Genomic DNA, 13,645 nt, shown 5'->3' with positions numbered 1-13,645 from the left:
TCTGTGAGTATGAAAAGAAACCTGTGCTAATTATAGCAAATGTGGAAAGGATAGGAAAAAAAATGTCTAGATGTAAAAGAAAACAGAAACCACCCCAAATGTGACCACTTAGAGATTTTAGTTCATTTTTCTTCAACATTTTTTATCGTGCACATGTATTCATTTACTTAAAAGTATCCATTACTTTCTATTGAACATTACAATAAGCACAGCCCCAAACAAAAGACTTCCCTCCTTCAAATTCCTGCCCAGACGAAGCTTGCACCTTTGTAGAGGAAAACAAACAAATACAATCTTAAAGAAAGATACCTTTAAAATATCTTGCTTTTGAGCTGGGAAGTGCCTGTTGTTCAAGCCTGAGAGCCTGACTTCAGATTCCCCAGGACCCACGTGAACAGCCAGGCTTCTAGGCATGCATCTATAACCCCAGCTCTGGGGATGGTGGTGAAGACAGGGAGTCCTGAGAGCTCACTGGCCAGGCAGTCTAGCCAAGTTAATGAGTTCTAAGTCCAATTAGAGGAATTGTTTCAAAAACTAAGGCAGAAAGTGATAGAGACAGACACCTGATGTCAACTCCTGGTCTTTACACACACACACACACACACACACACACACACACACACACACACACACACACACACATGCTTCCTCACACACGTTTTAAAAATTTTGCTTTTCTCTCCGAACTTAATGTATCAGAACAATATCTCAGAATGAACTTGTGTTCATAAACTGAGGTTGGCTTTCAACAATTCCTGTTTTCCCTTCTAAATGGTCCCAACTGTCTCTTTAATATTGCAACCTAGATTTTTGTAGGGGTTGGTATGATGCTCGCCAGCTTAGGTTTCCAGAATGCAGCTTCTACCTTTCTCTGAAAATTGGGACAAATGTGCTTATCTCCAATCACCCAGCAGTGTTTCTTTTTCATGATGTCTCCAAGATTACAGACTGGCTCCCCAGTCCCACCTGTCTGAGAGACAATCTGTCTTAAAGCAGCTTGAAGGCTTGAGCTCATTTGCAGGTATTCTCTCTATCTCTCCATCCATCGTGGGCTTCTGTCTGTTCCTACCTGAGTCTGTTCTCCCTTCCTAGATGGAAGACTAGGGTTTTTGTTGTTGCTTTTTTGACAGATGAGATGGATGTTAGAGGAGTTAGGAAGCTCTGCCTGTTCTATGGCCCACTTAGCATCTTGCCATTGGCTTCAGATGGTAGCTTCTTCTTCAGTTCTTTTTTTCCTTTTTTTTTTTTTTCCTGAGACAGGGTTTCTCTGTGTAGCTTTGGTGCCTGTTCTGGATCTCACTCTGTAGATCAGGCTGGCCTCGAGCTCACAGAGATCCACCTGCCTCTGCCTCCCAAGTGCTGGGATTAAACATGCGCTACCTCTGGCCTCTTCTTCAGTTCTTACATTGCACTGCAGGAGGAAAGAGGGTGGGGGTTGAATGAAAACCCTTCTAATTTGCAACAGTCTCAAGTTATGCTTTGAATGTGAAATATCCTCCACATGCTCATATGCTTAAGTACCTGGTCCCCCAGCTGGTGGCATTCTTGAGAAATTGTAGGACCTTTGGGAGGCGGAGCCTAGTTGGAGGAAGTGGTTTGCAGGGGGTAGGAGGTGGCCTTGAGGTTTGTAATGGGTCCCTATTTCCTGTTTCACTGAGATATGAAGAGGTGAGGGATTCCAGCATCATACTCCCACCAACCTGGAGCTACCTGCCACCATGCTTTTCCTTCCATGAAGGAACAAATGGACCCAAATAAATTTCCCTTATGTTGCTTCTTATCGGCTATTTGGTCCCAGCCACGAGAAAAGTAACTAATACATCTCAATTGCTCTCCTTTACAAAAGTCCTGGCAGTAGCTGGGGGGGTTAAATCCAATCCCAAACTAGAATTAGAATATTCATTTAACTCCACCTTGCAGTATCTGAGGAGAAAGAAATCCTGCATGAAATAGATCACTGGGGAAGTAAAAAGACCTCAGGAGAAATTTAATTGAGAACCCCTCTCATGGGGAGAGGACAATGGATTTCATGGAATGAGCCCCAGATTGTAGCAGCTTTTCCCTGGTTGCAGACATCCCACTGGGACCATTCTGGTCTGTTCTGCTTCGGGGAACGGCAACACCCCATCTCCTTCACCTTCAACTCTGAGTTCCAACATAGGAGCCAAGCAGCTGGTTCTTCTCCACATGCAGTTCTTCTCTTCCTTAACTGAAGCCCTTCCTCAGGGGAGCGGCTGACAGCTCCCTTTGATTGGTTATTGACAGTCATGCTGGGGCTTCTAAGTAGCTCCTTGTTAACCTTGAAAGATGACTATTTTAGTTCGTTGGAGACCCTGTCACCTCCTGCAGGCAGAAGTAGCTGATTTAAGAGGTGAACAGGTAGGAATTCTGTGACCTTCAAACAAGAGATAGCCCAGAATCAGTGGACACAGGTGAAACTATATGACTTGTCTGTCTTTATGTCTTGGCTCTATTCCCAGTCCATTGTGTCAGATAAGAGATTTCATGTCACCCTCTGAAGGACTAGGCTTACCAGGCAAGCTCGGAAGCAATTCACAGCATGATTTTTCTGTAAACAGCCTTTACCAATACTATACAAGTAACAGACCCAGGATGAAGCCATTTGGGCACAAAGAGTACCATCTTTGAGGGCAAAGGCTGTGTGAACAGACACATAAAACACACACACACAAAAAAAAATCAAGTTAATTTAGTCTATTTAAACGCATAAATAAATAAAGCTGTTCCACTTGCATGTTTCCTAAACCAATATCACAAAACAGAAAATTCCCTGCAATAAATTATTGAGCACAAGCTTTAGCTTCCTGGTAGCCGGCCGGGCAAGTCAGAAGAAGGCGAAGAACGGGAGAAGAGATGCGGGGTAGGGAAGGAAGTTAGAACTGTGAGCAGCAGAAGAGAAGAAAAGAGGCATTCTGTAAACACAGCCACTGCCTCTAAGCTGCAGCTGTCTTAATCAGATATCTGGGTGCTCATAGCCACCTGCTGGTACCTGAAGAGCTCTTGACCCCAAACTCTACATTGTCCTCTCCCCATGACAGGGGTTCTCAGTTCAGTTTCTCCCAAGGCCCCTTCTCTCTTCTCTTGGGATCTTTTTCATGCAGATTTTCTTTTTCCTCAGATATTATGTGGCTCACCTGGCTTTGTGAATGAACAACATGGTTTTGGTTCATTGCTATGCTTAGTACATAAAGGATAGCATTCTGATTCCTTTCTGGGCAAGATTCCTCTACACAGTTGACCCTGCTAGTCTCTGTACTCTCTTCTTACCGTGCTGGACTAGTGCTGATCAATAGGAACCCTTCCGCAGCTCCTGCCCAGGATAATATGGACCCATGACTTTCTTGCTTGATGGACCAACTGCAGAATTGTAGTGTACCAATGGCTGTTGGCTCCCAAGTATACAGATGTCTCTGCATGCCTTTTTCTACTGTAGCCATTTCTCCGGCTCCTGTCGGCATCACCCATATTTGTGTGAATGCAGGATTTCAGGGGGTACAATTCTGTTCCGCTACCAACCTGTTCTAGGAATTCCTTCTGTAATAAAATGCCTCTCTGCGCAATATCCATGAATGTCTTTCCCAGCTGTTATGGAAGGGGTTTTATTGTCTCCCACAGGTTTAGAGAGGAAAAGCCTAACTCTGAGGTGACTTTCTCCTTTCATGGTCGCTCTTCTATGGTTGCACCCTGTGCCCAACCATCTGATGGCCCTCAGCCACAGCTAAAGTTTGTCTTATTTTAATGGATTTTTCTCATACTTATAGCCTGTAGTTTTCCATGTTCCCTCCATGGCTGATGTCTTTTACCGCCTTCCTCCATTGTCAGTTCCACCAGGCCTATCAACCCTCATGCCTCAGTAACCTCCTTCCCTGCTAACCAGACTTCAGGGTCTGACTTTGCACTTGGACCTCCAGCAAAACCTCAAGCCTCCATCCATTCCTGTTAACACTTGGAGCCTGTCTCATCTCATGATTACAGGTTAAAGGACTTTCTCTAGCACACACCTGGACCACATGAGGCAAACAAGACTACTGTAACTCTGTGTCTTCCATTGCCAATCCAAAACAGTCTTGGGCCCACCAACAAGTGTTTGGATTAGATTTACAACATGGACAAAGCAATCCTCTTCCTCCTCACCTTTCAACAAAACCAACTGTTGGGCACCTAGCAACATTATTATGTCTCTTTTGAGCTTCTAAGGACTAGGTCTCTCATACCTGACAGACATGTGTGTGCCTGGGACCAGAGAACTTACCTTAATCCCCTTGAGGTTGTCAGGGAAAGGAGCAGAGCAGGGAAGGGAAAGATGCATTTCCTCCCACTTAGAGGGATTTCTAAGGGACAGACTCATCTGGATTCTACCAGGTCTGTTTAAACATGGTCCTTTGGCCAGTGCAGAAACAGCTTAGAACAATACTTCTTAAACTTTGAAGGCCAGAAAATGATCCTAGCAGGCAGAGTTTGACTTCTCGGGTCTGTGGGACAAATGAGAACAAGGCTCCAGGAAATGCTCAGGTCACTGGTTGTACCGCGATGTGTAAACCACTTTTGAACCCCAAGGAACTGGAGTTTTTCTCCGCTAGGTACTAGACTCGTTCACATCTTGAGCTCTCTTAATGATCTCATTCACCAGTCCCCTCCATTGTGCCTAGCATCCCTGTGCCCCAACAGTTTCCTTTATTTGCTGACAAAACCCCTGCCCTATCTGGGCTCCCTTAATGGCTGATCTTACTTATCACCCCACCCCCATGTTGGTTCTACCGTGTCTAGCATCCTCCTTCCCCCAACAGCCTCCTTCACTGCTGACCCAGACCTCAAGGTCCATTTTCTTTGCATGTACAACTCCAGCTAACCCTCAAAGCTGAGATCCACCATTTGTAAATTAAGGCATGGAACTGCCTGGTATCTAAGCCCCTCTCAATGTTAAACTGTGAGGCTCTGAGCAGTGTGCTGGATCCTGCTCAACTCTGGTCTTCTCTTGACAATCTCTCCCAGGTCCATAGTGGAAGTTCTCATCCTGAGCAACTCCTAGACCTCAATTCCATTCAGCTCTAATAGTTCACCTCAGAAGCTTCACTGAGAATTTTTTCTGTTTGAGGAACTAAAGTTCTTGCTTAGAGATTAGACAAAGATGCTGTTAACAAGGGTGAATGGTTAAGTTATGCGAATGGAAGAGTAGGCTTGGGGAGAATATCCCAACTTCATATGTGTTGTGAGTGGTGTGTGTAGCTGGAGAGTTTTCTCTCTGGGTCCCGCCAAGCCCCGGCAGTTCAACAGCCCACTTACAAAATAAACACACAGACACTTATATTATTTAAACTGTTTGGCCTAATGGCTCAGGCTTCTTGTTAACTGTTCTTATATCTTAAATTAACCCATTTCTATTAATCTATACTTTGCCATGTGGCTTGTGGCTTACCAGTACCTTACATCTTCCTTGTCATGGTGGCGGCTGGCAGTGTCTCCCTCTCTCAGCCTTCCACTTCCCAGAATTCTTCTCCTCCTTGTCCCGCCTATATTTCCTCCTGCCTGGCTACTGGCCAGTCAGTGTTTTATTTATTAACCAATCAGAGCAACACATTTAACACACAGAACATCCCACAGCAGATATGTGCTTGTAATAGGTAGGGGAGGTGTTGCTTTTTGGGGTACCCCCTAGGACCAGATCATCTGTGATTGGAACTCAGCCCTGGTATTCACAAGTTGTGTGAGCTCAGAAATGCTACATAACCTTTTTCTGCCTTGATTTTCTTATTTGTAAATTGGAAATAGCTACAGCAACTACTTCCTAGGGCTGCCATTTTGTTAAGAAGTTGAAATGAGTTAATATTTATAAACTGCTTTGAATATTATCATATATAGTATTTTAAGGAAATTATTTTTTAAAATAGATATTCTGGGGTTGTCACTCAAGAAGAATCTTGAGTAGGAGATTTGGATTTAGGGGCCATCAGCATTTAGTTGTCATGGCCTAGAGCCAAAGGATGATTCCTTTTTCTTTTACTCATTTTTTTTTCTGAGACAGAGTTTCTTTGTGTAACCTTGACTGTCCTAGAACTAGCTCTGTAGACCAGGCTGGCCTCAAACTCACAGAGATCAGCCTGCCTCTGCCTCCGGAGTGCTGGGATTAAAGGTATGCACCACCAATGCCCGGCTTAAAAGATAGCTTGAGAGACTGTGAGCTGCAGATTGAGCAGCAAAAGAAGCAGAGATTTTAGGGACTACCAGTATTTAGGGAGTGGGCAGGAGAAGGCAATGCAGAAAATTGAGGAGCATGACCCAGAAGAAAACAAAATCAGAAGCCAAGTACGTAGAGAATGAAGAAAGGGGTAGCATTCAACACGACAAATGACCCAGCAACACGGAGTAAAGAAGGGGATGAAAAACCCCTTTGTCGCATGGCCAAGAAAGCATGTTCCAGTTACATAGAATTTCTACTTGTTTCTGTGTCACCCACTAAACCATCAGCACAAGGGGCCGAATTTATGATACAGCCTCATACACTGGAGCTGTCACATGGTGCCACACAGCAGGCCTTTCTCAATGCTGCTGAAGTATCATCAACAGCTCATCTGTTGACTGCTGTTCCTTGGTGACTTTACCCTCCTTGTCTATTGGGTAAAGAGACAGTAAACAACATTGGAAGAATCTCATTTCCTGTCCTACCCTTCCTTCCTGGGATAGGGGGACCCTAGGGAATGAGGAAGGCAGAATTTCTTGGTAGTGTATGTCCTTTTATGTTGAGACTAGGTCATTGAAGAAATGAAGACTAGGGTCCATTAAGCCTGGGATAGGGGTAGCTAGCTGGTAAAGGTCTTGGGAGATCTTGGGAGAAACCATCTTCTTGACCTTCAATAGCATCCCCAGGCAGGGGTGCTAAGTCTTCCTGATAAGCCAGCATGCAGCTGCAGGGTCCTAAGCTGTGTCCAGAAGACCCTCCAAGGTCTGATGGCTGTCTTCACTTCTGGGAGACCACCTAATCTCCAGTTGGTGGTGATGAGTAAAATAATGTATTGGCTATCAGCTTGGACCAGCTGACATTAAGATAGTTTTGCAAATTTAAGACAGTAAGCTCCCAGGTGGCCACTCTGATGACAGCAGAGTCCAAGCTTCTCCAGGTGAGGTCTGGGTGACAGTGGAGAGGTCTTCAGCCCACAGCTGGATATTTGGGCATCTACGAGTAGGGGAATAAATGGAGAAGGACAGAGAGAAGGGAAAATGAGAAAGGAGGAAGGAGGAGTGTGTGTAAGTTGACTGTAGAGCCTCTGCTAAGAAATTATAATTCCCCAGCCCCGTGGGCCAGGTAAGAGGGAAGAAGGGAAAGGGGGCATCGACTGGGAGGTGAGGGGGAACTCTGACTCATTCTCGTGTTGACAAATAGGCTGGATTCCTTTCACTCGGCTGGACTTTGCCCTTTCAGGATGTACAGCCAGCGTCAGCACACTGCTAATGGGGCTTTGAGAGTCTCCTTTGATGAGCACGTCCCAGAAAGCAGGTATTAGCCGTTTCTGCTGGGGAGGCAATGAAGGCATTTGCAGCTGAAATCGGCTTTCCCGGCTGCCCTAATAAAGCGGAGACTGTCAAAGCCCCATTAGCAGTGTGCTGACTGCAGCTTTACATCTGGACTAGCCCAGTGCAGGGGAGGGAAATGCTGGGCACTGCTACCCTGAACCCCAACAAACAAACTGACTGACCAAAGCCAGCTGCATTTCTCTCAGCACACTTGGAGCTCCTCAGAAAAGAGACCTCAACTCTTCAACCAAGGGCCTAGCATGGTGCAAAATAGACTCGCAGCCAATGTCGAGGGACCTGATAGACAAATCTGGAGGTGGTCATCTGCTAAGGGGAGCTGGAGCATCACATTAGGAGATGGCTCCCAGTCCTTGGTGAGTCTGGAATACATGTTTATGAGGTGGATGGATGACAGATAGGTCCAAGGGGGGGTGGGAAGAGTGGATGATGTAAGAGGAAAGGAAACTGACCTGCTCATTCTTCCCATCCTTGCTTAATTCTTCAAGCAGGAGACTACGAAGATATATCGCGTGTCTCCTTAGGAAGATGGCTGAGGACCTTTCCCTTGTTAGGGCCTGATGTTGAGGAATTGGTTTGGAGCAGAGGAGAACCTGTTGCCAGGCTGTTTTGTAAGAGGTGAGTACTGGCCAGGCAGTAGTGGCGGATGCCTTTGATCCCCTCATTCTGGAGGAAGAGGCAGGTGGGTCTCTGTGAGTTTGAGGCCAGCCTGGTCTACAGAGTGAGTTCCAGGACCACAGGGGCGGAAATCCTGTCTCAAACAAACAAACAAACAAACAAACAAACAGAAAGGGGTGGGTACTGGAAAGTCAGCATAGATGGGAATGATCTCCATGTTCTGGAGCAGAGAGTAGAGCCTCTCAGAAGTCATGTGCCTCATCTAGCTTTCTAAAGATGTACCTGACAGACCCAGATTCAAATGTAAGTCAGCTGGCCTCCCAAGCTCACATTGTTTGCTACTACCTCCTGTTTCCCTCTGGACCCAGAGTCCAGGGAGGCTGCCATTCTGGACATCAAACTTTTAGACAGATGGTCTTTGCCACCTGTCCCACTAACGTGCACATGCCCTTTGTCAGATAACTGTTTCAAGGAGGATTGTCCCAATTTCATCTACTTCCTCCTCTTGCTTGGCCCAAAGCACATTTCTTGAGGATGGGTAGACAGAGCAGTGCAGCAGCTCTGTGGGTCACAGCTCCCATCAGCCAGAGAATGTGTCCCCTGCTTGTCACTGTCCTTTCCTGAATGTTTATTCTTCCAGACAAGGCCTCCCAGAAAGTCTTGTAAAGGGGAAAACAAAACACAAACAAATGAACGGAAGGAGACATAAAACCAGCGTCCGGAGGGAGGGGGCCCGAACCACCTGCACTGGACATTTACTCCTCGAATTGGCTTGACTAAAAGGCTGCTCCTGAGCTCACAGAAGCCCTCCAAAAGCTCTGGGGTGTGACTGGGGCTCTTCGCCTGGCCGGTATGCCATTTCAATATTTCCAGTCAAGATTTAGTCACTGCACATCTTTGAGAGTCCTCTAATCAGAGAAATTAACTCTCATCAGACACAGGAATTAATCTTTGTTAGTGTTGTCAGTCTAACTTTGCCTTCCTTGGTGCCAGACGTGGACAGGGACATCCTACTAGGGAGCTGCCCCCGCTGCCAAAGACCTCAACAGAAGAACGGAAGCTGGCCCCTCCTGCCACCCGAGGCAGGGGGTCTGATGTTCTCATCGGACGTTCTTCACCGGTCTGTGCTATACGGAGATCTAAAATCACTGAGTTACTTGAAAGTGTGAGTATGGTTATGGGAACACAGGAAGGGAGGTCCTTGGGAAGGGTACCAACACCGAACATCACCCAGCCAGGTGTCAGGAGACAGCACCCAAAGAGGCAGGTTCATTATTGGCTCACCAGTGTGTTAAGTGACATCGCATATTTTGAAATCGTCCTCCAGTGGGCAGAGGGGGGAGCAGCCGGAGTGACGACAGGCCTTCAGTCACATTCATGAAAAGTCTGGAGGCAACCCCAAGCTCCTGAAAATCGCAACTTGAGTCAAAGAGAACCTGCAATGTTGAGGAAAACTGATTGCTACAGAATAAATAAATGGGACGTTAACACTGCCTTGCAGAATGTATATTTCATATCCTCTCATTCGCTCATGAAAGATATGGGCCTGTGTATTAACATCACATTCCTTGACTCCGAGCACTTGATTCTGTTAATGTCATGCTATCTCCAGTCAGTTGTCGTCAGGCGCTGTCCATGGCCTTCAAGAAGAGATTTTCACTTGAGGGTGTTTCTGTAAGGATTCTGTCCTTAATTACATCACCATCCTGCAACGGCGTCCCAGCCTAAAAAGAGGGTGGGCCCTCTGTGCACCCCCCTTCTCTTTCCACTCTCTCCTTCTGTCTGTCCTCTCTCTCTCTCCCCCTCTCTCCCAATAAAGCTCTGAAAAGGTAACCATAGCCTGTGATTCTTCCGATCAGCACTCTCCTCTGCCAGCATGGCTGCCACGGGTGGTGGCTAGCCACGAGGAGCAGCATGCTGTTTAACCAACAGTTTCCTCTGGAGGATTAAAAACTCTGGGGGCTTTACTTCTGAGGGAAGGGTAGGTAAGGAAAGTCTTGTGTGGGAATCAGGAGGGACTTCCATCTTTTTTTCTCCTGGCCTGTTTTGTGACCTTGAAAAAGTACTTCTCTTTGGTTCTCAGTTTCCCTGTCTGTAAAATGAGGCGTTTGGTCGGGATAATTCCCAGGATTCTTTTAGCTCTAATCTGTAATTTCTCTGTAAGTGATCAATGAGAAAGCAGAGCCAGGGAACGGCCTTAGGTGTCTGTGACCTAGAAGGAGGTAAGTTTATGATTTAGGTCACAATGGTCAGGATTTAAATAAACCACTTCTGGAGATAGGGCTGGGAACTTCACATTCTCCATTTCTTTGATGATTGCTGTTTCTGCTACTCAGATAGATAGATAGATAGATAGATAGATAGATAGATAGATAGATAGATAGATGAGAGGGAGAGAGAGGAGGCCCCCTTTAAGACAAGTCACCTTCTCACTGCCTTGTGACATGCTACATGAACCATCTCTATTATGGATGCAACCATGGATGCCACCAACATTGATTCATACCTTGGTGACCTCATGGATCACTGGCAGTCATGTCACCTGGCAGGCTGCCTGGAACTCACCAGTGCCTGTCAGGAGCCCCAGCTGCACCTCTGTTTTGCAGGCTACCACAGGCTCAGCAGCTACCCTTGGGTTTCCAGCCTCCTATTGTCAGTCTGAGGAACAATCACATCCTCAAATCAAAAGGCAGGGATTCTAAGAGGAGTGGCACTGCTCACAGAAATGAGTGGTGGCTTGCAGAAGCACAATGAGATAACAAAGTTTCTTTCAAACATCTTTTCATAGTTCAAAGCCCTAGGAGGCCGCTAAACAATGCCTTGGCAGCCAGGCTGAGTTCTTGCTATCTTGTTGACTGAAGCATTCATTGTGAGGCTTCCTGGGCTTCCTATTATGAGGGAAAGGAAGGCTTTGACCACTTCTGCATAGTGTAGATTAATCTGCCTGCTGCACAACACCTTCACTTCATGGTCTTTGTCTCTTCGGGTGTCGGGTGTCACAAGGGAGGGTGAGTTGCTCTCCCGGGTTTGTGGGATACTTCCTTTTTAATCTTTTTCACTGCCTTTGATTTTGACTTTTGGCTCCAGGGAAGCTGGGTTGCCATGGATAGAGGAAAGTGCTTGTGAGGGAAGTAGGAGGGACTTCTGTGGGCTGAAGGAGCATCAACTCCGAACACTCACTGGTAGGTTCAGGGCCAAGGCAACCAATCTCCTTTCTTGACCTTCATGCTTGGAGGACCTCAGAAGATCAAACCAGGCACACAACTGCAAAGCCAGCTTCCCCAAACACAAACAGCTCGCAGCCACTGCCACAGTCCTAAAACTCCTCCCTGCATGTACAGCTGCGAGAGATGGAGGATGGATGAAAGCAAAAGGAAGCGAGGTAGCAGTTCGATGTCAATTTCTGAGAAGATGAGCACTTAGAGAGAATATTTGGCATCTGGCAAAGCTGCCACTTCCCAGACTTGTAAATCGATCTCGACAGGGCCTGGGCCTTAAAAGAAATCATACTCAATGAAACTTAAAAGTAAATAGAAAAATACATTTTGTCTTTTTTGTTCCTCATCTGTGGTTTTATAAGAGTCAGCAAGCCACGTTCTAGACATGTTGGTAGAAGGAAATCAGGTTGGAGTTTGTCTGAGTTCCCGAATTTACACATCTGTAAAGTGGGGATAAAAACACTTCTACTATGATTATTGTGGATTCTGTCGTCTGAAAAGAGCAGGGCACACAACAGATGCTCAGTACATTGAAATGTTACTTATTTGGAAGACTGACCTCCTCCAAATAAATGTGAACATGATCCTCGGTTATTTGTGCTGCCCTTTCTGCCTAAAATTGCCAAGGAGTAACAATCTAGGTCCAGGAACAGATTTTGTGTCTGAATGGCCAAATGAGGTGAGATTCTGCTGTGGGGGTTGTAGAAGGGCAGGTGACATATCCGGAAGATGGCGAGCTGCCTCACGGTCAGGAGGAAGCAGACACTTTTCATTTTTTGCATTTATCTAGGCAGGAAGGAAGGATGCTAGCTTAGACCCTGCCTGGTGGGATTTGTCTGACCTTGAAGAGGCTACTGATCACAATCCCTTTCCATCTCCTGTTGAGGCCAGATGTTTTTCAGGATTCCTTAGATTTTAGAACAATAATCAAGAGTAACTTGCTGTACATGATACCAAGTCTGGGGTCTTAGTTTATAAGAAAAAAAATTAGATTTTTGTAGAAACTATTCATCTTTAAGTGGGATAAATGAAGTCTACAAAGAAATTCAGGTCAGGTCAGTTTTGTTGCCAAATGAGACATGAAAAAGTGTTAGTACCCAGAGCTTTCTGAAGTTCAAAATTGCACCCTGTTGATTTACAATAATAGTAGAGATAATGATAAATAGTAACAGTAGCATTTAGTAATCATTTTCCTTGTGCCAAGGTCACTAAGTGTTTTACATACATTTTCATATTTATTCTCTAACTGTCCTAGGACATTAGAATTACCATTTTCCTTTTAATGATGAGGAAAACAAGGCTCAGAGATACTATACAGCTTACCTCCAGGTTACACAGCCATTCAACAGTCACCCTAGGATTTGAACTTACATCCATTTGATTGCAAAATCTATAGTGATAAAAATGGCTTTGTGGTTTTTTTTTTTTTTTTTTCATTGCACGGTAGAGGTTGACTCTCATGCTGGAGTTCAGACAGTTTCTCTTATGGGTGATAGGCTATTTGCAAGACAATTCCAGCCACATTGTGTCTTAAATGGCCTTGTAGCCAAGAGCTATAAAAAGTCAAAAGGTAGATTGGGTGTGGGGGACATCAGATTGACCATCACCCTATGGGCAAACCAACTGTATTGACATAGTCCAAGCCCAGATAACCATTGACCTTGGTTTGATCCCCACCACACAAGATGAACTTCCTTCATGTTCAAATGTCCTAATTTGGAACTCAGTAGTCAGACAGGGGGAGTGAGCCTTGTAGGCCCACACTAGGCCTCCTCTCTGTGTGACCTCTATTGTGTGTAGAGTACTACATGGGGACAAAAATCCTAATGAGTCTTAATGTGGGAGGAAATGGCCATCCTAAAAATAGCACCAGGCCCTGTGGAATAATGACATCATTAGCCAACTCCAGCCTAGAGGGATCCTAAGCACTTTTGACTAGACATTTTATTTTAGCACAAGATGTATCAACTAGATCTATTATGCTTGTCAGCCCAACCAAGAGTTGCAAAGCAAGAATTAAGTGGAAGGGGCATGTGAGGGGCCATGATACTTCCTTTAATCACATTTTACATAATTAGAATACTTGCTATCTATATAGCAATATATAGTCAAATAGTTGACTCTTTGGCTGGGCAGTCTTCTTCACAAGCACAACAAAACAGATCTGGGAAGAGAAGCAATTCTACCACACGGAGAGGAAGACTTGATATTTTAACTTAACTTTGTTGTGAGGCTTGGGGAGGAGAAGCCTGGGAAACTGG

This window comes from Peromyscus californicus, unplaced genomic scaffold (genome assembly GCF_007827085.1).
Source record: "Peromyscus californicus insignis strain IS unplaced genomic scaffold, ASM782708v3 Scaffold_11__1_contigs__length_118956290, whole genome shotgun sequence".
Classification (NCBI taxonomy): Eukaryota; Metazoa; Chordata; class Mammalia; order Rodentia; family Cricetidae; genus Peromyscus; species Peromyscus californicus.
The sequence above is the reverse complement of the archived record's forward strand: the minus strand, read 5'-3'. Positions refer to the sequence as shown.